This window comes from Bos javanicus, chromosome 13, assembly GCF_032452875.1.
Source record: "Bos javanicus breed banteng chromosome 13, ARS-OSU_banteng_1.0, whole genome shotgun sequence".
In the NCBI taxonomy this organism is placed as follows: Eukaryota; Metazoa; Chordata; class Mammalia; order Artiodactyla; family Bovidae; genus Bos; species Bos javanicus.
In genome coordinates this window covers 25,152,914-25,177,586 of record NC_083880.1, presented here as the reverse complement: position 1 = coordinate 25,177,586, position 24,673 = coordinate 25,152,914, and the positions used below count along the sequence as shown (strand labels likewise).

At 44.5% G+C, this 24,673-nt stretch overlaps 1 protein-coding gene and 1 long non-coding RNA gene across 19 annotated transcripts in view; one reads left to right on the top strand and one right to left on the bottom strand.

The window, feature by feature from the left end:
• Window positions 1-24,673, bottom strand: part of KIAA1217 (KIAA1217 ortholog) — a 527,643-nt gene that overhangs the window by 293,843 nt on the left and 209,127 nt on the right. Inside the window, exon 1 of one of the 18 annotated variants that reach the window (XM_061436004.1) lies at window positions 17,930-18,019. The exons of the other annotated variants lie outside the window; for them this stretch is intronic. The gene's annotated coding sequence lies outside the window, so the exon portion shown is untranslated. Of the gene's footprint in view, window positions 1-17,929; window positions 18,020-24,673 lie in introns of those variants that run through there. 18 annotated transcript variants of the gene reach the window in all.
• Window positions 15,960-24,673, top strand: part of LOC133259059 (uncharacterized) — a 35,314-nt gene continuing 26,600 nt past the window's right edge. The window contains exons 1-2 of the long non-coding RNA XR_009740253.1: window positions 15,960-16,088; window positions 17,728-18,038. This is a non-coding gene — a long non-coding RNA (uncharacterized LOC133259059). The remainder of the gene's footprint in view (window positions 16,089-17,727; window positions 18,039-24,673) is intronic.

Genomic DNA, 24,673 nt, shown 5'->3' with positions numbered 1-24,673 from the left:
AGAGGGACAATTGGAGGAAAAACCTGCTGAAGAACTGAAAGGTCCTTGCAAATAGCCTCAGATTCTTTTTTTTAAGATTTTTTTTTTTTTTTGGTGTGGCTAGTTTTTTAAGTGTTCACTGAATTTGTTATAATATTGTTTGCTTTATGTCTTGGTTTCTCAGCCTTGAGAGGTATGTAGGATTTTAGTTCTCCTACCAGAGTTCGAACCCACATCCTGTGCTTTCGAAGTCTCAACCCCTGGACCCCCGGGTAAGTCCCAACCTCAGATTTTCAAAGCCAGTCAGGATTTCAAACACTCCATGACACTGTGTGTGTGCAAGTGTTCACGCATTCACTCATTTGGGCTGTGGATAATACAATAAAAAGCTAAGTACATAATAGTTTCCCTTTCTACCTACAATCATTTTCCTTTTCTGTGTGGCATACACTTGTCACAGACGGTACGCACAGAGTTGTTCACAGAGATGCATGAGCCTGGGGCAGAATGCTTCATGGGCAGAACCACATCCAGCTTCTTAGGGTACCCTGAGCAGTCCACTGAAGGAAGAGCCAGAGGAGGAGTCAGGAGGCAGGGCCTGAATCAGGTCAAGGGGCATCAAAAGGCAGGACACTGGGGCCCAGGGGAGCCATCGGGATGTGTGCCAAAGCCACCTGGGACTCCTAAGACGCCCTGCCTTATCCATAGCCTTCTGCCCTTCCTCAAGAAGGGTCAGGACTTCCCTGGCGGTGCAGTTGTTGAGAATTCACCTGCCAATGCAGGGGACACGTGTTGGATCCCTGGTCTGACAAGATTCCACATGCTCTGGGCCAACTAAGCCTGTGCATCACAACTACTGAAGCCCATGCACCTGAGAACCCAGGCTCTGCGGCAAGAGAAGTCACCTCAGTGAGAAGCCTGCTCACTGCAACTAGAGAAAGCCCCTACGCAGCAACAAAAACCCAGCACAGCCAAAAATAAATAAATTTTTTAAAGTTAAAAAAAGGGTTAAATTCTCACAAGACTCAGGAAGGCTGAGCTGTGACCCTGAGTAAGTCCCCTAAGCTTTCTGGCTTCAGTGACCTCTGTCACCTGGGGATGGCTGGATATAACTTTCAGCTGCTGTGTTCTCTGACTCTCTGAGTTGGAATTTGCTCTGAGTTAGTTTTGACTCTCAGATCAAGAAGAAGACTTAACTAGGCGAGAACAGGGTCTTGGAGCTGCATGAGGGAATCAGGGGTCCAGCTGGACGCAGGTTCGAGTCAGTCTTGGGGAACTGGGGATGTGGTTCCAAGGCCCACCCCATCCTCCGTCAAGAATATGGCTGGCACTTCTGGCTGGTCAATTCTAATGATGGCTTCCTTTGCATTTCCTCATAGACTCAAGTTTTAAAAAGCCATTAGAAAGCCAGGTAGGAGAATTCCTTGGTAGTCCAGTGACCAGAACCGTGGCCCAGGAACTAACACCACAAGCCATGCAGCACACCCCCCCAACCCCGCCCAAAAAAAAGGAAGAGAAAGAAAACCAGGTAGAAACGAAACGGTCCTCTCTAAAATGAGAAGCTCTTGAATGCTCCGTTCTGAAAGGGGGCACAACTCATTACCTTTCTTTATCAGACCAGCAGTACGATGACTGTGAATTCCCTGACCTCACTCCACTCATATCTTCTTTGAAAAAAGTTGTTTCTGACCGTTTTTCTGCTGCTGCTGCTAAGTCGCTTCAGTCGTGTCCGACTCTGTGCAACCCCATAGACGGCAGCCCACCAGGCTTCCCTGTCCCTGGGATTCTCCAAGCAAGACACTGGAGTGGGTTGCCATTTCCTTCTCTATTGCATCAAAGTGAAAAGTGAAAGTGAAGTCGCTCAGTCGTGTCCGACTCAGCAACCCCATGGACTGCAGCCTCCCAGGCTCCTCTGTCCATGGGATTTTCCAGGCAAGAGTACTGGAGTGGGGTGCCATTGCCTTCTCCATCTGACCATCTTGGCTGAATACATTTATAGGTACTCAAGCTCTTTTGCTCTGTCTAGTCCAAATTTTATGGTCCTTAGTCCCTGGGCCTTTCTCTCTTCATATCAAAGACTAGCATCTTCTTTCTCCTGCCCATGACCTTTCTGTGTTTTATCCTGCTATTATTCCCCATGGACCTCCAGTTCTGCTGCTGCCAGCTCGGTATTCAGTTGCTCAGTCGTGTCCGACTCTTGGTGACCCCATGGACCGCAGCATGCCAGGCTTCCCTGTCCATCACCAAGTCCAGGAGCTTGCTCAAACTCATGTCCCTCAAGTTGGTGATGCCATACAGCCATCTCATCCTCTGTTGTCCCCTTCTCCTGCCTTCAATCTTTCCCAGTATCAGGGTCTTTTCCAATGAGTCAGCTCTTAGCATCAGGCAGCCAAACCTGGGTATTAATTAGCTCAGCCCAAAGACAACTAAACAAGGCACTCTGGGCCAGGGAACCAACCTCCATGACTGAGAAGGTGGCAGAAAAAACTCATTCACACGCACACACAAACAGACACACACACACACACACACACACACACACCCCCCCCAAACCCTCATGTTGCCAAACGTTTCTAATACAACTTAAAACTCAAGTTTCTAAAACCACAGGTGGTCACAGTTCCTTCACGAAAACTCACCTCTTCCCTTCATCCTAGCCCTACATCGAATTTGGTAACCATGACTCATTTCCTAAAGCTCCTTTTCAGAACACCTTGATTCTGGCAGTGGAAAGCCAGGCACATGAAATGATAGACTCATCCAACGAATTCCTGTTTTAGGGCTTTTCATTCTTGAAATTTTTCTTTTCCTTTTTTTTAAACGTCAGCTGCAGCCAAAGTCTCTTTGCTGCCTCTGTGGCCCCAAAGCGTCTTCCTCGTGGGAAGAGAGCTGGTCAACTTCCGGGGCAGCAAGAGAGGTAAGGTCTCCACTGTCCACACTCTGCGGGCTCCCACAGGAGCTCGGCACTGCCTGTGTGTACGGATTAAGTGAGGAGGGAACAAGATGGCACACGCCAGACCTCACGCTTTGAAAAGGCAATCCAGACCAGTTCAGAAGCAGTTGCTCAGGTTTGAGTCTCTTAACCAAACTCAACAATTCTGAACCAAAGCAGGAGGAGGAAGGAAGAAAAAGCAGCTGAGAAAATTGTTAACCAAAAGCACTTGGTTTTCTACTCTTTGTGGCATTTCCAAATCCAGACTCATTATTTCAGGGTTCAGCGTGGTGAAGATGGATTACATCTTACCTGGGGACGTTCTGTATAATCACAGAAAAATGCTTCCTGCCTTTTGTACAGAAAATGAAGGGATTTTTCAGAGTAAAGAAAAGCAATCTAATTACCATTAAACAAGGTTGAACTGCTGTAGGCAGTTATCCTCAGCCCCGAAACATAATTTAACTTAAAAGAAATCACAGTGACCCATGGCCCCCTCTGGCTCTCCCCCAGCACCAAGTGGCCAGGAAGAACTCAGGCCTCAGGTGAGATGCCCAGGAAGTCAGGAAGGCATGACACAGCAAAGGAGAGACCCCCAGGGAGGGGCAGCGACCCCCAGAATCAGGCCACTTCTGTACCTTGTTCTTGTCTGCTGCACGGCAGGGCCCCCGACAGCAGAAACTCAGGAAGCCTCCGTCCGTGTCTGGCCTTTTGACAGAAGGGCACGCAGATGGCTCCATGTCCAGATCCAAAAGCAGACATCAGCAGTAACCCGGCGGATCCCCTGGCAGCGGGCGGGACCTGCCCCCTCTGCACTCCGCGGCCTTCAGCCGTGCCCACCCTTCCCGGAAGCTGGCCTGCCGCACCCCTGACAGAGGGAGGCCCAGGATTTGGGGTGTGATTCATGGGTAGAAAATACCGGTTTTTCATAGCTATGCATATGCCACCTGGGAGGGGTTTAGGTAAATCTGGATGTGGACGCCAAAAAGGAGAGCAGACGGTGCCTCTCTTACGTATATTTCACCTGGCCAAATGGGCTCGGCCTGCCCACCACTCATTAAAGAAAATTCAAGGACTTCCCTGGTGGCCCAGATACTAAAAATCTGCCTGCCAATGCAGGGGACACAGGTTAGATCCCTGGTCCACGAAGATCCCACATGCCTCGGGGCAACTAAGCCCGTGTGCCACAACTACTGAAGCCCATGCGCCCCAGAGCCTGTGCTCTGCAACCAGAGAAGACACTGCAAGGAGAAGCCCGCTCACCGAAACGAAGAGTAGCCCCCGCTCTCTGCAACTAGAGAAAGCCTGAGCACAGCAATGAAGACCTGGCACAGCCAACAATTAATTAATTAATTTTTAAAAAGCTTTAAGAGAATTTGAGTCCGATGGAGCGGGCAGTCCATCAGCGCAGCCAGGCAGTGCACGTTCACGGGCCGTTTCAGGTCTTAGCTCACACCACAACATATTTATCCTGTCTCCATCCCCATGAACCAAATCTCAAATTGCCAACGGCCTCCATCCACCTCAGTGGTTGGTCAAACTGCCTCATCGTCCAAGGCAGTGCAGTCAAGGTTGGCCACATCTGCCTCAAAACACACCAGGTGGAACTTCTAGAGTGGAATCAACAGGTGGGGAGGCTCCGACACCCAAAAGTTGAAATCTACCCAAAGAACATGTCTCAGATTTCCAGATGGCAGGACCTGTGCCACCCTCCACGCCAGCTGTTGGTTCTCAGAACGTGGTCTCCAAAACACACAAGCTGGTGTGCAAGGGGTCACTCGGAGTCCGAAGTCTGAATACCCCAAAGGGTGAGGTCAACTCAACTCACATCACCTCTCTAAGGCTGTTTCTTTACCTGTAAGATGAGGCATTGAATGCTATCTACTCATTTTTTCAGTACTTCCATAATTTTTACAAACACACCCAAGGTGAACAATGCCCAGTGTTAATGGTGCCAGAGGGACTCACACGCTCTACACCGCACAGTTCTGCCAGCCTTCTCTGGGTACCATCTTGTGGATTCCACAGGGGAGCTGGTGGTTTCCACTCTTGTCAACTGTTTAGTCTCAAAAGTCAGGTCCAACTCTTTTGCAACCCCATGAACAGTTGCTCACCAGGCTCCTCTGCCCATGGGATTTCCCAGGCAAGGATACTGGAGTGGGTTGCCATTTCCTTCTTCAGGGGATCTTCCTGGTCCAGGGATCGAACCCATATCTCCTGCCCTGGCAGGGGGATTCTTTACCACTGAGCCACCTAGGAAGCTCACTGTTAACAATATTTTACCTCAAATCAACTATCACAAAACAAAAAAACTGAGTTGGACTGAAATATAAGTAAGTGATTTTTTTTAGTTGAGAGCAGATGAGGGGAAGGCTAAGGTTTGATGTATCACAAGGTCATTGGAAAAACCCAAACTCAGGGACGCATGACGCATGTATCCTGTTTCAGACAGTTGCTGCATCGACTTACAATTATTCTGTGGTCGAGGGGAAATGATTTAGTGATCTAAGTGTGCACACAGTACATGAGGCCAGTGGAAGTGTTGAGAATTATGAAAAATGCAGACAAAAAAAGAAGTACCCGCCTTTGACCTCTGGGTTAATGACAAGAATACTGGATCATGTTTCTGGACACCAGGCGAGGGGTCCTGGGGGACAAATCACAGACCCTCAAGACTCTGTAACTGCCTGCACTGGGGCCAAACTGTGGGTTATGAGGGGCTGTGGGGACCCAAAACACCTCTATGGAGACATCCCAGAGATGGAGGGAGCAGAGACTGGCTTGGTTATAACCCTCCCCCACCCTCAAGGGACTTCTGCATTAAGTAACACCTGAACAAAAGCTAACACTACTCTACACTCTTCTGATTACAACCAGTTGTGCTACACAAGGGATAAAGCCCAGAGACTCCCCTGGTGGTCCAGTGGTTAAGAGTCTGCCTTCCAATGCAGGGGGCAAGGTGTTCAATCCCTGCTTGGTGAACTATGATCCCACACGCTGCTTGATAACTAAGCCTGTGTGCAACTTGAGAGCCTGTGTACCGCAACCAAGACCCGACACAGCCAAATAAATGAAATAACAAATATTTTAAAAAGACACAGCCAAATAAATGAAATAATAAACAAATATTTTAAAAAGACAAATAAAGCCCAAACTCCTTTGGGCTGACAAGGACCCCAGCCACCTCTCCCAAGTCAGCTGGTTCTTCAAACCAACAGAGCCCTTCCTGTCATCAGGACCCCTGCTTACTGCACCTCTTCAAGGCCTTGCCCCGCTGCCTGCACAATGGGATCCACTCACACACACACACAGCCCTCTTTATTTCTTTCGCATTTTTTTCTCAATCTGAATTTATTATCCCTGTTATGTCTTCTCCTCTGCCTCTCCCTCCCACCCCCTCTTTAAGAGTCCAAGCTCCCTGAAGGCAGGGGCCTTGTCAGGACTGCTATAATCCCAGGACTGGTCCAACCTAGAGACTCAGCCCACACTGATGAATGAGTGAATGACAGGACAGCAGTTCATTCTTTCTAAATCCGAAGATCCTGAGTCACTGTGTCATCTGCGTACTAATCAAAACTAAGATCCCCTGGAGACGGGAAAGGCTACCTTACTTTGTTGCTGCTGTTCAGTTGCTAAGTCGTGTCCAACTCTCTACAACTCCATGGACGACAGTGTGACGGGCTTCCCCATCCTTTACTATCTCCCAGAGTTTGCTCAAACTCATGTCCATTGAGTCCCATTGAGTCTGTAATGCTATCCAACCGTCTCATCCTCTGTCTCCCCTCTTCTCCTCCTGCCCTCAATCTTTCCCAGCATCAGGGTCTTTTCCAATGAGTCGGCTCTTCAATTCAGGAGGCCAAAGTATTCTCACACTTAGTAATTCAAGAGGCACTTTCACACAGTCCTTAAAACCACACTCCAGGGCCTTTTTGAGAGTCGCAGAAAGTCACTGGCTCTGTACCAGTTTTGCTTGGAAGAAACAGTAACGTCGGACCGGCCAATGCCCAGCTTCAAGTCCTCCAAAAAATCAGGATGTTCTGTGCAGTGGCTCTAGGCAGCCTCCCACCTTGAACAACCAATGAGTACTTAAGACTTTGATGGGTAGACATTGGTCCCTTCTCATAAAATGCTTTGTCAGTGGACTTCCCTGGTGGTCCAGTGGCTAAGACTCCAACCTCCCAGTGCAAGGGGCCCAGGGTTCGATACCTGGTTAGAGAACTAGATCCCATATGCCACAAATAAAGATCCTGTGTGCTACATTTTTGACCGGGTGCAGCCAAATAAATAAGCAAATATTTAAACAAAGTGCTTTGAGAGATGTTTCCAGCTCACAGTTTCTACTGTTTCTGGGAATCGAACATCGGCCCCCTGCCAGGGACTGGGGTAAGTACTTCTCACACTCTGCCTCTGATCCGTGTACCACCTGGCTGGGCTAGAGGTCTTAGCCCTTTTTTTATGGATGCAGAAATAGAAACTTCCTCAGATTAAGGGACTTGCCCAAGACCACACAAATAGCAACTGGCAGAACCAGTTCCCAAACCTAAGTCTGTCCAACAACAAAGGCCAGATTCCTCCCACCTCCCAACAGTGCCTCACAGGAACAAGCATACACAGAATGAAAACAGCGGGGGCCATCCACCGTGGGAGCCAGGCAGGTTAGGGAGACAGGTGGGGGATGGAAAATAGGGAGCTGTGATGACTTCAGGGATTTGTACCCCCATCTTAATGGAGGCAGCTGCAACACAGTGCTAGCAGAAAATATCATAAAGGAATCTGAGCTCAGTGTTTACCGATCATCTGACTTTTTTCACCGTCTTAATTTAAGAAATTTGATTCAGAAGTAAAAACTCCTAATTCTACCAAGTTTTGGTGGCTTGTCACAATCTGTAGAAGTCCTTGCCCAGGCCTGTCTGGAGAACGTGGCCCCAGGCCTGATGCCTGGGACCCACACTTATTCTGCCCCGTACCAGGAATTTACCTGTGAAAGTTGCCCAGTTTGTCCCTTCTAGTCCAGTGAGAACTTTTGCAATCACTTGTAAAAATATTGGCAACAGGACAGAGCATGTTTGCAGGATATTATGCAAAGGGTTGGGAGCCACACCGTTTTGTGAATGTTCGTGTCTGAGAACCACTAGGCACTATTTTTCCACTGCGGTGAGTTCTAAAGGTGTATACATGGAGCGCAGGTTTCAAAGGAAGAGATCTGATGGATGTAGGAGGCTTTCTTCCTCTAAGGCTGCTTTCTAAGTGCATTCCTGACGCACCAGCTTCAGGTTTGTCTTCAGAAAAACTGCTAACAAGTAGCCAAACGTGGATTACTTACTCCAAAGCCCGCAAGTTCGCCCTGGCCAACCCTTTAAAAGTAATGTTGAAATGGCAAAGAAGGTCGGAGGTGCAAAAGAGGAGGTGAGCCTACAGAGGCAAGAGGTAAATCATGCCTTGTGTGATTATGATTCCCTGTTTGGAAATTCACCCTCGTGAAATGAACAGTACTTTTCATAAAGAACACCTTGCGATCCCAGGAAAATGCTGTAGGTTTGCGTCAGAAATGCTGGGTTCAAATCTCAGTTCAGTTGCCTAAAGAATTAACTAGGAGTTTGGGATTAACATATACACACTACTATATATAAAACGGATAACCAGGACTTCCCTGGTGGTCCAGTGGTTAGGACTTTGCCTTCCAATAAAGGGGGTGCGGGTGCAATCCTTGGTTGGGGAATTAAGATCCTACATACTGCAGGGTCAAAAAAGCAAAACAAAAAACCGATGCAGTACTGTAACAAACTCAGTAAAGATTTTGTATATGGTCCACATCAAAAAAATCTAAAAACATAAAATAGATAACCAACAAGGACCTAGTGTATAGCACAGGGAACTCTACTCAATACTCTGTAATAACCTATATGGGAAAAGAATCTGAAAAAAATGGAATATGTACAACTGATTCACTTTGCTATACACATGAAACTAACACAAGAACCCGCCTGCGATGCAGGAGACCCAGGCTGGCTCCCTGGGTGGGGCAGACCCCTGGAGGAGGAAATGGCAACCTGCTCCAGTATTCTTGCCTGGAAAATCCCGTGGACAGAGGAGCCTGGTGGGCTACAGTCCATCGGGTCGCAGAGTCGGACACAACTTACTGACTGAACCACCACATATTCCAATATAAAATAAAAATTAAAGAGAATCAACTGTCTAGATTCTTCTGAGCCTTGGTTTCCTTATTTACATGGACGTCTATATGTAGGTTGGTAGGGTTTTTGAGAAGATTGTGAGATAACTTGTGTGAAAGTTTCAGCATAGAGTAGTAATTGTGAGCATTGTTGATATTCTGTTGCTAAGTGTGTCTGACTCTTTGCAACCCCATGGACTGTAACACGCCAGGCTCCTCTGTTCTCCACTATCTCCCGGAGTTTGCACAAATTCATGTCCATTGAGTTGGTGATGCTATCTAACCATTAGATGCTATCTAATAATTGTGGGCATTACAATGTACTTACTTGCAGTGGTTTGAATACATACAGGGAAAATTTTTATTGTATTATGTTGGCATGCATAAAGGCATTTTAGATTTGGATGTACATGTCTTAAAAAGCCAGTGGTATTTAAAACTTGGAAGAAGAAAATTTTGTATTTACCCCACGATACCAAAGTTCATTCCATTTCTCCAATGATACAGAAAAAGTTCAATTAGGCTTAAAAGTGACCTGCCACCATCCTGAGGCTACAGTAATTATATTCTCTTTAATGGAATTGCTTAAATTACAGCTTTCCTTGTTTTGCACATCACAGCCACTATCCCACCCTTTTCTCTGTAAGCAGTAGTTCCTCATTATGTCTTAGGTTAACCAACTAGCGCCAGGCACACAGTTCTTCACAAACTACCACGTGAAGAGGCACTTACTTTATACTGGTTCCCTTTTGCAAATATTTGTACTTTGCAGCAGAACTGTGATATTTTAAGAAGCCAAAAAAGAATATATCCAGGAAAGAAGGTAAAGTTTCAAAAGAAGCTTTTGAGAAGGAGAAAGGTAGAAAAGTCTATTGATAATTACAGTGGAGATCTCTACTGATTTGTGTAAAAGGAACGAATACATCACTTGCGGGTTTTAATGAACTCCAGGCATCTGAATTAAAAAGGAGCTGGAGTTTAAAATAATGACTCAAGCTTTCTTCAGTGATTTGGGAGCATAAAGAAATGTTATTTCTTTTCTTTTCAAAGGCAACCTCTGACAGGATGCCTTCTGTTCTCAACTTGTAAAACAAAAATCTTTTCAAATCTAGATATTCCGGATATTAAAACACGGATTTTTTTTTCCACCCTCACTGAGGAAACGGAATCACAGTTGTATAGTTACAGACTTAACAAAGCCTAAGCACCTTTTATCCCAAAAGGATCCCCCACTAACTGGAAAGGGGTGAAGGTTGGTTGTAAAGTACTTCCATGTGAACGTGAAGTGAATGTTTTATATAATGGGTCAGATGATGACGTGATCAAGGGAAGGTGAACTTACTGCTGTTGTCTGACAAGTTCAGGCAGCTTAAACATGTCGAATCCAAACACACCTGAGGTTCAGAACCCCAAAGAGCGTTTATTTAGGAAAGTGGGACCATGACCAGAATAAAACAGTTCAGGGAAGTGTCTGCTGGGAATAAGACTTAGCCCTCCATCTTCAAGGGACAATGCCATCAAAGTGCAAATCTTCTCCTGGGCTGGCACACGAGATGGAGAAAGTCACTTCCCAGCCCACCTGGAATGGCTGGCTGCTCTGGAAGAACATGGGCTAGGCTCCAGGGGAGTACTATGTCCTCAGTAAAAATACAAACAGTGGAGAAGTCTAGAAGTTAAAAATAAAAGCTTCCATCCTCACCAGCCCATGTGTCCTTCTTTCTGATACAGGTATCATTCTAGAAATGTTTAATGGAATGATAAGTACACAGAAAATAAACAAGGTTTTGGATCAGGCCTTTTAAAAATAAATAGGATCCCACTCTCTACACTGCTCTGTGCATAATATCGCTTACTTAATGTAATAAATTGTATTGCTCACTTAACATGGCTTGGTTACATGTCCACACCTGCACATCCAGTCTATTTCATTTACTGGCGTGACTGCAGAGAACTGTATTATCTGAATGTACCATAACTGACTCCCAAGCATTCATGTTGACAGAATAAATTGATTAGTCTTTTTGAGGGAAAATTGGGCAATACTTTTCAATATGAGTAAGCCCTGTAAAAGAACAGTAGAAAACTAGTAATCTGACATCTAGGAATTTGTGTTTCAGATTTACTGACACCTGCACAGCAGCACAGAAAGTCACAGCAGTGCTGTTCATAACAGGGAAAGAAAAGAGAAATAATCGAAACAGCAATTAGAAAGGGTCAAGTTAATAGACTATAAGGTCACTACTTTAATTGCTCTGAGGAGAGACTAGCTCTAAATCAGTTTGGGCTCTTCTCACCATTATAAACACAAACATACATTCCCCAAAGAAGAAATTTAAAATGGTCCTTTATGAAAAACCTAGACAGCATATTAAAAAGCAAAGACATCACTTTACCAACAGAGGTCCATACAGTCAAAGCTATGGTTTTTCCAGTAGTCACGTACAGATCTGAGCGTTGGACCCTAAAGAGGCCTGAGTGCCAAAGAATTGATGCTTTCAAACTGTGGTGTCTCGAGTAGACTCTGAAAGTCCCTTGGACAGCAAGGAGATCAAACCAGTCAATCATAAAGGAAATCAACCCTGAATATTTATTGGAAGGACTGATGCTGAAGCTGAAGCTCCAATACTCTGGCCAAGAGTACTGATACAGAGCCGACTTACTAGAAAAGACCCTAATGCTGGAAAAGACTGAGGGCAGGAGGAGAAAAGACGACAGAGGACAAGATGGTTGGATGGCATCACTGACTCAACGGACATGAGTCTGAGCAAACTCCAGGAGTTAGTGAAGGACAGGGAAGCCTGGTGGGCTGCAGTTCCTGGAGTCGCAAAGAGTAGGACACAACTAAGAGACTGAACAATAACAAGTCAACTGGCTAGAACTGCTATCTCCTGCAGTCTTAACACTTACCTGAAAATGGACTCAAATAAAGTTACAGTCAAAGTGAAGGAAGCCCATGTAACCTTTCCTGCTGCAAAATTCAAAAAAAACAATGAAAAAAAAAAGTCCTTGTGCACCAGCAGGATGGAGGCACATTTACCTGACTAATGACGCCTGCGATGTGACACTCATGTGACATTCTCATGGGTGTTTACAAACATTCTTAATGTCAAAGGCAGGAAATTACCAAGGGTTCCTCCGAACCCATTTCCCCAGCTATTCCAAAAAGCGTATGTGGCCGAACCCTACTTTCCTTCTGAGTGGTAGGTAGTAATGCTGAAGAAAGGCCCTTCTAGAAAGTTCACAGTGCTCACTGTGGATCAATAAAAGCACCTCTCAATGGGGTCTTGGCTGTTCATCCTGTGCATCTGAGCAGAGTGCAGAGCAGGGCAGACAGGCAGGGAGGGACCACGGCTCAGAGGACAGCACCACCGTCGAGTTTATGGAAACTGACATGAGCATCTGCATTTGTGAACACCGGTAAAAATGCTGGTGGGAACTCCATTATCACTTCTGTTGCTTAATCTATTATATTAATTTTCTTTTGTTTTTTAATTCATTGATTAATAGTTTTTAACACAAACTTCTTTGTTTATATATTTATTTATTGGCTGTGCCATGAGCCACATGGGATCTTAGTTCCCCAACCATTTTGGGGGTAATTCTTCTCACCATTGTAAACATATGCACACACTCTATCCCCAAAAGAAGAAATTGAAAATGGTCCTCTATAACTGGACCATGCTTTGGCAGCTCAGAATCTTAACCACTGCATCACCAGGGAAGTTCGCCTCTGTTACTTACTCTTGAGCAACTGGGCAGGGGTGGAAGTGAAGAGAAGCATGTGTGAGGGGAAGCCTCAAGCTAGAATTCTAGGGCTCTAAGAGGCCACAGAAGCTACCACCTACCCTTAACCTCGGACAGACTGTACTCATGTCAGCACATAAAGTCATGCTCCTTTCTGTAAGATCTCTAGAAAAAGATTTCTCCAAACATGTAATAGTTTACATTTACTCTTGTTCACACAAAGGAGCAGCTCAGAACTGTTCCTGCTGCCTATGAAAGGACGCAAACGCAGCAGAACTTCCTGTCACTGGGATAAAGCTCACCCCAGTCTCCACCTTTTGTTCTTCTCTGGTCCCTCCCTAAGGTCCTCCAGAATTCCTTTTTTTTTTTTTTAACTTTTTATTTTGCACTGGAGTATGCTGTTGAGTTGCTAAGTTGTGTCCAACTCTTTGCAGCTGCAAGGACTATGGCTCGCAGGCTCCTCTGTCCATGGGATTTCCCAGGCAAGAGTACTAGAGTGGGTTGCCATGCCCTCCTCCAGGCAGTCTTCCTGACTGCATTTCTTACATCTCCCGCACTGGTAAGTGGGTTCTTAACCACTCCTGCCACCTGGGAAGCCCACATGCTGTGGGGCAACCAGGACTCTATGCTGCAACTGCTGAGCCCGGGAGCCCCAACTAGAGAGTAACCCTAACTTGAGAGAAGCCCTTGTACCTAAATTAAGACCTAAAGCAGCCACGAATAAATAAACATTAAAAAAAAAAAAAAATCCTGAACTCGAGTTCCTGAGGAATGTTTGCTTTCACCAAATTATGTTTCTCCAGCTTAAAAAAAGTTAAGGAAAGAAAACTGGGAGGCAGGAAGGCCCTGCCCAGTCCACCTGCTGGTCCCTTCTCAGCCTCACATTGAAGAGAAAAGCAACATCTCCTCGGGTACCGCCATTTTCCAGGATGACTTTTTTTTTTTTTAAATAAACAGATTTTTGGAAACAACTTCCCATCAGGTTCAAAACAGGAGTGTTTCCGACAAACTGAAGTCGATGAATTGCAAGGACCCGGGTCTGAGCCTAAGCAGCTTATGGAAAACATCTTCCTTCTTATTTAGAAGAGCTTCACGCACGCCTCCCCCAAAGAAAGTCCTAGTTCCACATCCTGCACTGCTAGATTGCAGTGCCTTTCTTTCCGAAGAAACAATTCTCAAAATCTTTTTTAAAAGAGAAAACTACAACCCAGTTGACCTCTGAACAACATGAGTTTGAACTGGGTCGGTCCACTTATATGCGGAATTTTTTCAATAAATACTGTATATGTACTGTAAATGTGGGGCTTCCCTGTGGCTCATTGGGTAAAGAATCTACCTCCGATGCATTAGACACAGGAGACGTAGGTTCGATCCCTGGGATGGGAAGATCCCCTGGAGAAGGAAATGGCAACCCACTCTAGTATTCTTGCCAGGAGAATCCCATGGACAGAGAAGCTTGGCGGTCTACAGTCCATAGGGCTGCAAAGAGTTGGACACGACTGAACCGACTGAGCACGCATTCACTGTAAATGTACTTTCTCTTCCTTATGATTTTTTCCTCCAGTTCATTTGATTGTAAGATACACTTATAAATAAATAAACATACAAAACGTGTTAATCGACTGTTTATGTCACCTGTAAGGCTTCCAGTCACCTGGAACTAGCAGTAGTAGTAGCCCTACTACTAGTATGCTGCTGCTGCTGCTAAGTCGCTTCAGTCGTGTCTGACTCTGTGCGACCCCAGAGACGGCAGCCCACCAGGCTCCCCTGTCCCTGGGATTCTCCAGGCAAGAACACTGGAGTGGCTTGCCATTTCCTTCTCCAATGCATGAAAGTGAAAAGTCAAAGTGAAGTCGCTTAGTCGTGTCCGACTCAGTAGTAAATGAATTTTAGGAGAATCGAAAGTTATATGTGGATTTTATACCTGCACTGTTCAAGGGTCAACTGTAATGAAAGATCACAACTCCTTGTCCTAAGAGGCTTTTAAAATTCAGACATTACATCTTATTTGTAATATGCATCGGAGAAGGCAATGGCACCCCACTCCAGTACTCTTGCCTGGAAAATCCCATGGACGGAGGAGCCTGATGGGCTGCAGTCCATGGGGTCTCGAAGACTCGGACACGACTGAGTGACCTAACGTTCACTTTTCACTTTCATGAATTAGAGAAGGAAATGGCAACCTACTCCAGTGTTCTTGCCTGGAGAATCCCAGGGACGGGGGAGCCTGGTGGGCTGCCGTCTATGGGGTCGCACAGAGTCGGACACGACTGACTTAGCAGCAGCAGCTATGTTCTTCAATAGGAAATCTCGATACTACTAGTAAGTGATGGAGGCAAGATTTGCATCCAGGCAACCTGGGCCTTGAGTCCCTGTGTTCAGTTCCTGTGATTCAATAAATCTTTACTAAACCCTGATGGGTGCAAAACATGTTTCTAGATGCAATCACTACTTATGAGTCAGCATATAATCTCTGAGCAATACAACAATTAAGTGCAACAAAAAGCTTAATGGACTTCTAAAACAGGGTCTGTGGGTCAAATAAAAGAAAATTAGAATATTCATTAGTGACTCGGAACCTACGTGGAATTTCGGCACCCTGTGGCTGTTTGATTTCATGACTGGTTTCTACTTTAAACCTGCAGCACGGTGGTTCATATTTGGAATCAAAACTTTGAATGAAATCCATCTTTGCCTGCAGACTCTGCCCTTGAGATAATCAGAGCTTTGCCCCGGGTCCCAAACTAGAGCTGGGCACCATACAGTCTGCTGCCGTTCAGATAATCACTTTTAGTGAATTATCTAGGACAGAGTAAGTTCACCCTCGGTAGCTCAGAGATCAGAATGCTTTTAGGATTCCTCTCGATGACCCTACGACCACTCCTGCTAAGAACTTTCTTCTGGGAGTAGGGAACACTAACAATTCTGAACAGCCTGAGGTGGACAACTTGGAAACATCAGAGCAATCATTAGGAAAACTCTGGAACTAAGAGAGTGTTTTCTCTGGCTGAAAACCCTGCTGTTAAAAATAACACAATGAAAAACATATTTGTCTCTGACACACAACGGATGTAGAATATAATTATGGACTGTTTTGGTCTGGGAGGGAGGTGCCAAGGTCTAGAATACAAAAGAGAAAAGACAGTGTGTCCGACCCTGGCTCCCTGTGGCTGTTCCCACAACCTCCCGGTGACTTAGTTTCTTGCTCAGGTAACAGCAAAACCCGACTCTTCTTGCAGGGCCCAGAAACATCACAAGCAGGTAAGAGTCAACCCTGTAAGTCTTTGAAGGGAGAAGCTCTATCAGTAGCTGCCAGGAAAAAGTAAAATAATATCACTTCTCTCTAGCCTGTCTAGAAAAAGTGCCACAAATATAATTAATGTAAAAACACGAATATCCCAGCTCCTTTGACACACTTAACATTTTGTATTTTAATTACTTTATAACAGAAGTAATAGTTGCCTCAGGCAGTCATTTCAGGAACCCATTAATGTTTTGTTTTGTTTTTTTTTAGAGATCTCTAAAAGGAGGGGAAAAAATAGCAGGAAATGTAGAAGGACAGCTTATGTTCTATATCTCAGTATCTCTCTGAGCCACGGTTTCTTCATCTGTAAAGTGGGAATTAAAAGAGTGGACTAATCTCACTGGGCTGTTACAGTGATAAGATGAAGTGAAAGATGAAACCCTGTTACCAACAGTTCAGGACCACAGAAGTAGTAAATAGAAACAACCGCTAATTCGTGGAGCATGCATTCTGAGAACTGTGCTGCACGTATTTTGTCCTCACCACACCATGATTATCACTCCCATCTCAGGGAGGAGAAAACTGAGGCTTAAGGACACGAATTTACTTTCCTAAAGTGACACAGGTAGGAGACGGATTCAACACCCAGGTGTTGTGATGTTAGGGACAGAGTTCTCCGTCACTCGAACTGCTTTTCTGCAGTAACTGGGGTGGTCACCCAACAATTTAATATGGATATCAATGCTGGAGTTAATTCACATAATTGGATGGCCAAATTTCAGGAGGCTTTCTCAAATATGCTAAATCCTGTCCACGTGCTCCTAAATAGTTTTGCTTTCAAAAGCCCAAATCCCCATTTCACAGGTATCTTTACTCTTAACGCTGTGTTTTCACCTTATGCGGTGCATGAAAGAGAAAAATAAATGATTTTCATTGCCTTTTCAGCTTGGTGTACCTAACTATTCACATGGCAGCCTGACGCCCCCAAGCTAACCCCTTTAATTCAACTTCGCAGACACACTGCTACCTTCGATTGTTATCACACCCATATCGCTGGCAAGACTGTTTACTCAGGCTTGCTAGTAACCGATGCAAACAGAAAACCTCGTACCACCAAAGTGAGGTTTCCTTCTGAAAGCACGCTTTAAAAACTAGTTTTATCAACCAATCCCCCCACCCTAGAAGCCTTTATCTGTCTTAGAATTTACAATTCCTACTTCCTTCATGCCCAGAAACCCTGATATCTCAAACAGGATATTTTTCTAGTCTTGTAAAACGTTGCTGTGAGAAAAATATACAGACACACTTAAATAAAAGTGTACAACACAACATTGTAAAGCAATTATCCTCCAATTTAAATAGAAAAAAAAAGTATAAGGTTCATAAACCTAGTTCTATATGATTCCATGGGTTGTATTTTGGGCATTTTGCAACTTGAAAATACAAAAATACACACAGTCCCAATTTCAGGTCTGTTCTAAGAGTTAAAGGAAAAAAAGAGAGCGAGAGCAAGAAACCAACATCTGGGAATAATCCACAAATATATATAATATCTCAGTTCCCAGATCGTCCTTCTAACCCTTATCTAGGCATTTTTTATAGCGTTATTCACAGGGCAGAATCAGCATAATGCATAATGCATCACTTGTTTTTCAGCTCTATTCAAAAATCTCAGTTCATTCAATAAAAAGCCCTGAAAAACACACCCCGAAGCAGGAACACTCGAACATTCGGTGTGGGAAAGCCATGCTTATTGATTCAGTGCTTCCTGCCAAGAGAACAATGCAGAGAAACAGACCTCACAATGTTTCCAGATAATTTTCTGCGAGAACTTGGAAGAAACAGAATCCAGATTTACCTGTACCTGGAGCTCCACAGGTGAAATGGCAGTTAAAGCAGAAAATCTAATTCAGCTTCTGGAAGGTTTCGTCTCTACTGGACTCCGGAGTCATCTCCTGGGCTGTCAGGTAAACCCCCCTCCATGTCTCTACGGTTTTCTTTCACGGTTTTTCCCAGTGAAACTCTTTTGTCATTTGCATAACAGCTACTTCCAGCCTATAGGACTTTTTGAGTAGCTACTTGTTAAATTGGCTGTCTTGACATGCTCTTTCAAGCATGACATCATAAATCTCCACGGAAACCCTAACCCCACCTGCCTGCGGGCCAACGTTACCTGTCGGGTGAAGACTTAAACAGTCCTCTGAAATTGTTCATTAATGAAACCTTTTTAGGGGCTTTGGATCTCTGCACGGTATAATTTGTGCTGTTGGCAGAAACCTTGCCAAGAATGATGGCTTCGTTTTTCAAAGCCTGAGCTGTTTTGCAGAAAACAATGATCAAAATTATAGGCATCCGTTAATCTGCCCCTCCCTGTCTAACAATGCTCTTAAGCAGTTGAAGAAAAGCCTACAGTGGTCCATGCGCCTCTCTCTGCAGGATAAAATTACCCTGAAAACTTAGTTTTGAAAAACCTTCTATGAATACTCCTAAGGCTTTTTCACTAGACTCTCCAGCAACCCCCTTCCTGCTTTTTACCAGCAAAACTTGCAAAACAGGTTCTTTGCTGGAATGTGAGTGTGTGTATGTGTGTGCATTTTCTCTTGGCCTCTATGTTTGTAGAGGTGATAGGAGAAACTGTTGAGAATTTTTTTTAACTCCTTCCTAACAGACTCATAGCTTTTGTACTTTTGTCCTGGCTTATACATGTTACCACGAAAGCACTGAAATTCACGTTCCTGACTTTTCTGGGAAAGGGTCAACAGGTTGTTTGATATTTACTCCTCCTTTCTTTCATTCATTCTGCACTATCCCTGATTTTATGGAATCCCCAATGTTGGTCTAAAGCTTGGAACAAATTTCTGCCATTTTGGTGATATTGGGCTCAGCACCCTTTCTTCTTGCTTCTAAATTTACCCCAGACACACCTCAAACCCCCAAGTCCAAAACCGATGACACTGAGGTACCAGAAAGGTTTGAGTGGGAGTTGCTCCAAAACTGTGAGCCTTTACAACAATGATGTCAAACACCCAGCAAATGCCATCACGGAAAATTCTTCAGGGGGGCTGAGCAGGGAGCTGGGATGCACCTCAAGGCAGCTCCCAGCAGAATCAACTATAACACCTCGGGGTGCTGGGAGAGGCAGGGGCTGAGCGTGGAGCCTGCTCCAATTTGCCACAGATCCTGCTGCAAACTGCAACCAGCTTCAACAGATCTGTCCTCAAAGGTCAGAGAGCAAGTACTAACCCCCACACCGTGCTGAAGCTGCTCAGGTTATTTGCAGAGAGGGCGGTAGCAGGTAAAAACACCATCTTTGCAAACTCAGAATGGCCCTTTGCATGGAAGGAACAGTAGATGCTTGGGGTCCCAGCCCTGACTCTTCTGAGAGTTAGCACCGCCATCATTCACTGTCCATAGATGAGACACTACCTTCCAAGAGAACGGAGAACTACGCTGGTTTAATACAGCAGCCTGAGTTGGAACACTCCTTGAAGGCAGCACAATGTCAGAGATTTAATTACTGCCTCTGCGAGGTGAAAACACAGTCAGATGAAGCCCAGGCCTGTGCTTTACCCAGTGAGCAACAAACAATGCAGGAAAAAAAAATAACCATATCAAGGCTCTGTTCGGTGAGATCCAAGATGACGTGGAGGCTCTACTCAATGATGGTTATTCCTTAAAGTTCCATTAGGGAGAGGAGCATGGGCAAGTTGATACAGCAGTCAGAGGGCTTTTAAATTTGGCCAGATCTTCTCTTTGGATTATTTAGGAAATGACAATATCTCAGGTTTTACTTACCGAGTTTGAGCTTGGAAAAGAGAGGGAGAAAGTCAGAATCTGAAAGTCAAGCAAGTGGATACAGTCCCACAAACAACTCAGATGTGGAAACAACTTGATGAATGCATTCATTGACCGAAGACTTCTGTAATCAACGAGGACATCATTATGATACGTGACAATCTTGAACTATATGGAGCAGGGAAAGTTTTGAGCAGTAATCCTAGCAATTAGGATAACAGATGGGAGGGCCAGGCAGAAATGCCAAGATTTGCTGAGAGATGACCAGTCTAGTACTGTTTTTTCCTACCATACCCCAAATGAGGAAACCATCAAGCAGGACCAGGTTTTAATGGCACCGCGACTTGCCTGCTTGCCTGACAGCAACTCAGCACCACACTAACCAAGTCAGAGTTCAAAATATGCATGTCTATGGGCTATTTTGTCTTTACCATCTGAGCCACCAGGGAAGCCTCTTTCACATGGGCTATTTTGTTTCTAAATTTAGCAACATTTTAGGTATCCATGATGGACATGGATGGCAAATAAATTCTTTCTCTTGAATTTCTTTCCTCTAACCTATTTTAGGGACTTCCCTGGTGGTCTACAGCGAAGGCAATGGCACCCCACTCCAGTACTCTTGCCTGGAAAACCCCATGGACAGAGGAGCCTGGTAGGCTGCAGTCCATAGGGCTGCTGAGTCGGACACGACTGAGCGACTTCACTTTCCCTTCTCACTTTCATGCATTGGAGAAGGAAATGGCAAGCCACTCCAGTGTTCTTGCCTGGAGAATCCCAGGGACAGGGGGGAGCCTGGTGGGCTGCTGTCTATGGGATTGCACAGAGTCAGACACAATTGAAGCGACTTAACATCGGCAGCTGGTGATCTAATGGCTAAGAATCCACACTCTCAATGCAGGGGGGGCCCAGGTTCGATCCCTGCTAAGGGAACTACATTCCACAGGCCACGACTAAGAGTTTGCATGCTACAACTAAAGATTCCGCATGCCACAACCAAGACTTGGTACAGCCAAAAAAATAAATTAAAAAACCTGCTTTATAACAGACGCAGAAAACTACTCATTGAAGAAGTTAATGAAATGACAGGAACAAAATAACTGGGGAAAGAGCTTGGCTTTCACCACTGATGGCCTCAACTTCTGTTTCTTCAAAACATGAGTTAGAAGTTGTCATGGAGAAAAGGAATACCACATTGAATAGGAAAAAAATAGCACTTTTATAATGAAAATAACCAACCCTTATGTCATTTAATCCTCATAACAGGAGTATGATGCAAGCATGATTAATATCTTCATGTTGCAAGAGGGAAAAGTAAGCCTCAGAGAGGTCAGGTAATTTGAGTTGTAGTTACTAAGCCTTGGAATCTCGGTTTGAATCCGGGCAGGCCCAATTTAAATCCAAAACTCATGTGCTTAACCACTAGGCACTGCTTGTAGTAGCAGTGTAGTGTTAATTGCTCAGTCGTGTCCGACTCTTTGCAACCCCAACGGACTGTCCCACCAGGCTCCTCTGTCCATGTAAGAATACTGGTGGGAGAAGCCATCCCCTTCTCCAGGGGATCTTCCTGACCCAGGGATCGAATCCACTTCTCCTGCATTGCAGGCGGATTCTTTACCTTGTGAGCCACCAGGGAAGCCCAGGCACTATCTGTAGTTTAATACAGTTGCTTCTAATTGACATGGCACATAAAATTTCTAGAAGAGAACATGGGCAAGACGCTCTGACAAAAATTGTAGCAATATTTTCTTAGATCAGTCTCCCAAGGCAAAAGAAATAAAAGCAAAAATAAACAAACGGGAAACTTACAAGCTTTTGCACAGCAAAGGAAACCATAAACAAAACAAAAAGACAAGCTACAGATGGGGAGGAAATATTTGTATATTATGTGACCAACAAGGGCTTAATTTCCAATATATACAAAAAGCTCATACAACTCAATATCAAAAAACACACACGATTTAATAAAAAAAATGCATAAGACCTAGATAGACACTTTCCCCAAAGAAGGCATGCAGAGGTCCAACAGGCGCACGAAAAGATGCTCCATATTGTTAATCCTCACGCTGGTCAGAATGGCCATCATTAAAAAGTCTATAAATAACAAATGCTGGAGAGGGTGTGGAGAAAAGGGAGCTGCTGGTGAAAATGTAAACTGGTGCAGACATTGTGGAAAACAGCATGGAGGTTCCTTAAATAATGAAAAACAGAGTTGCCATACAATCCAGCAATTCCACTCCTGGGCAAATATTTGGAAAAGATGAAAACTGTAATTTGAAAAGATACATGCACCCCAATGTTCATAGCAGCACTATTTACAATAGCCAAAACAAAGAAGCAATCTAAATGTCCATCGATAGATGAGTGGATAATAAAGAAGATGTGGTGTATGTACGTACACACACACACACACACACACACACACACACACACAAATATTACTCAGCCATGAAGAAGAATGAAAATATTGCTGTCTGCAGCAACATGAATGGACCTAGAGATTATCATACCAGAGAGAGAAAGACAATTGTATGAAATTACTTATGTGTAGAATCTATACAATAACACAAATGAACTTATTTACAAAACAGAAATAGGAACTTCCCTGGTGGTCCAGAGGTTAAAAATCTGCCTTGCAATGCAAGGGACGCTAGTTTGATCCCGAGTCTGGGAACTAAGATCCTGGAGCAACTAAGCCCAAGCACTGCAACTACTGAGCCCACGGGCCACAACTAAAGAGCCCACGTGCCTCAATTAAGACCTGAGGTGGCCAAATTAATTAATTAAATATTAAAAAACAGAAACAGACTCACAGACACAGAAAACAAACTTATGATTAACAAAGAGGAAGAGGGAAGGGATAACTTAGGAGTATGAGATCAACATATATTCACTACTATCTATAAAATAGATAAACAAGGTGCTACTATATAGCACAGGGAACTGTATTCATTAGCTTGTAATAACCTATAACAGAAAAGAATCTAAAATATACATATATATATATACATGTATGTGTGTGTGTGTGTGTGTGTGTGTGAAAGTAGCTCAGTCGTGTCCGACTCTGCAATCCCATGGACTGTCCATGGAATTCTCCAGGCCAGAACACTGGAGTGGGTAGCCTTTCCCTTCTCCAGGGGATCTTCCCAACGAAGGGATAGAACCCAGGTCTCCTGCATTGCAGGCGGATTCTTTACCAGCTGAGCCACAAGGGAAGCCCATATATATGTATACTTATAACTAAATCCCTTTGCTGTACACCAGAAACTAACACAATGTTGCAAATCAACTATACTCGAATAAAACATTTGCTGGTAATTGGAGATATTAAATAGTAACTAGACTAAGCTATGCTGAAAAGATTTATTTAGCAGACAAGTCTGAAAATATATTCAGCCATCCCTTTGTATCCACCAGGGACTGGGTTTTAGGACCTCTGTAGGTATCAAAATCTGCAAATACACAAGTGCCTTCTATAAAATGGTGTAGTACAGTCAGCCTGCTATATCCACAGATGCAGAACCCACAGATACGTAATGTTAACCATACTGGATTGTAAAGGGCAACATAGACTCTCTGCACATCCTCCCATATATACCAAGTCGACAGCTGGTATGGGGGCTGGAAGAGTCTACACTGCAACACTCCATCAGCACAGCAACATCAGTGGAGCAGCAGCATTTGTTTAGCTGTAGGCTGTGTGCAGGCAAGGACTTCACGGAGCAGGATTAACGTGTTACAGCTCATAACCCCAGGACAAACAGAACCGCTACAAGACAGATAAGGCTCAAGAAACAGCAGACTCTCAAGAAATGTCTTCCACCTGAAGTTCTGGTGTACAGAAAAACTGACAAATGTTAAAAAGAGTAAAACCAGGATACATGTTGTAAATCCAAAGCACACTATAATAAATGTCACCAAATGCATAAGAGTACTTGGGTTTTTGAATGAAAACAATGGAAACCAACTGTGCTGACTCCCTAATGCTAAGTCCTTGATCTCTAGCTCTGTTTCTGTTTGTACATGTTGTTTGCTTTAGAAGTTATCCATTCACATTCAGTCAGCTTTTTCTACAATGCCGAGGCGATGGTTAATTTTATGTGTCAACTATGACACCCAGTCATTTGGTCAAACAAGTCTAGATGTTACTGTGATGGTATTTGGGGAGGTATTTGGGACATTTAAGTCGGGCTTCCTTGGTGGAACAGTGGCAAAGATTCTGCCTGCAGTGCAGGAGCCACAGGAGATGTGGGTTCAATCCCTGGGTTGGGAAATCATCCAGAGGAGGATATGGCAACCCACTCCAGTATTCTTGCTTGGAGAATCCAAGGACAGAGGAACCAGTGGGCTACAGTTTATGGGGTTACAAAGAATTGGACACGACTGAAGCAACCTAGCACACACGCACACAACATTTAAGCCAGCTTACTTTGAGTCAAGCAGATTACCCTCCACAATGTGGGTGGGCCTCATCCAATCAGTCAAAGGCCTCAGGAGCAAAGAAAGTTTCTGAAAAAGGAATCCTCTCAAGACAGTAACAGAAAAACCCTGCCTGAGTTTCCAGCCTGCAGATCTAGACTCAAGGTGGCAACATCAACTCATACCTGAATCTCCAACCTCCCGGCAGATTTCAAACTCACCACTCCCTACAAAAGTGTGAGCCAAGACCTTAGGCTGAATCAATCTCTCACTCATGCTCATTCTTGTTCTCTCTCTAACCTATGGTTCAGTTTCTCTGCAGAACCCTGACTTCCAGAGCAGGTGCTGCCAATGTGCTTCTGTCCAGTCTTGTTTTCTGGCTCAGGCTCTG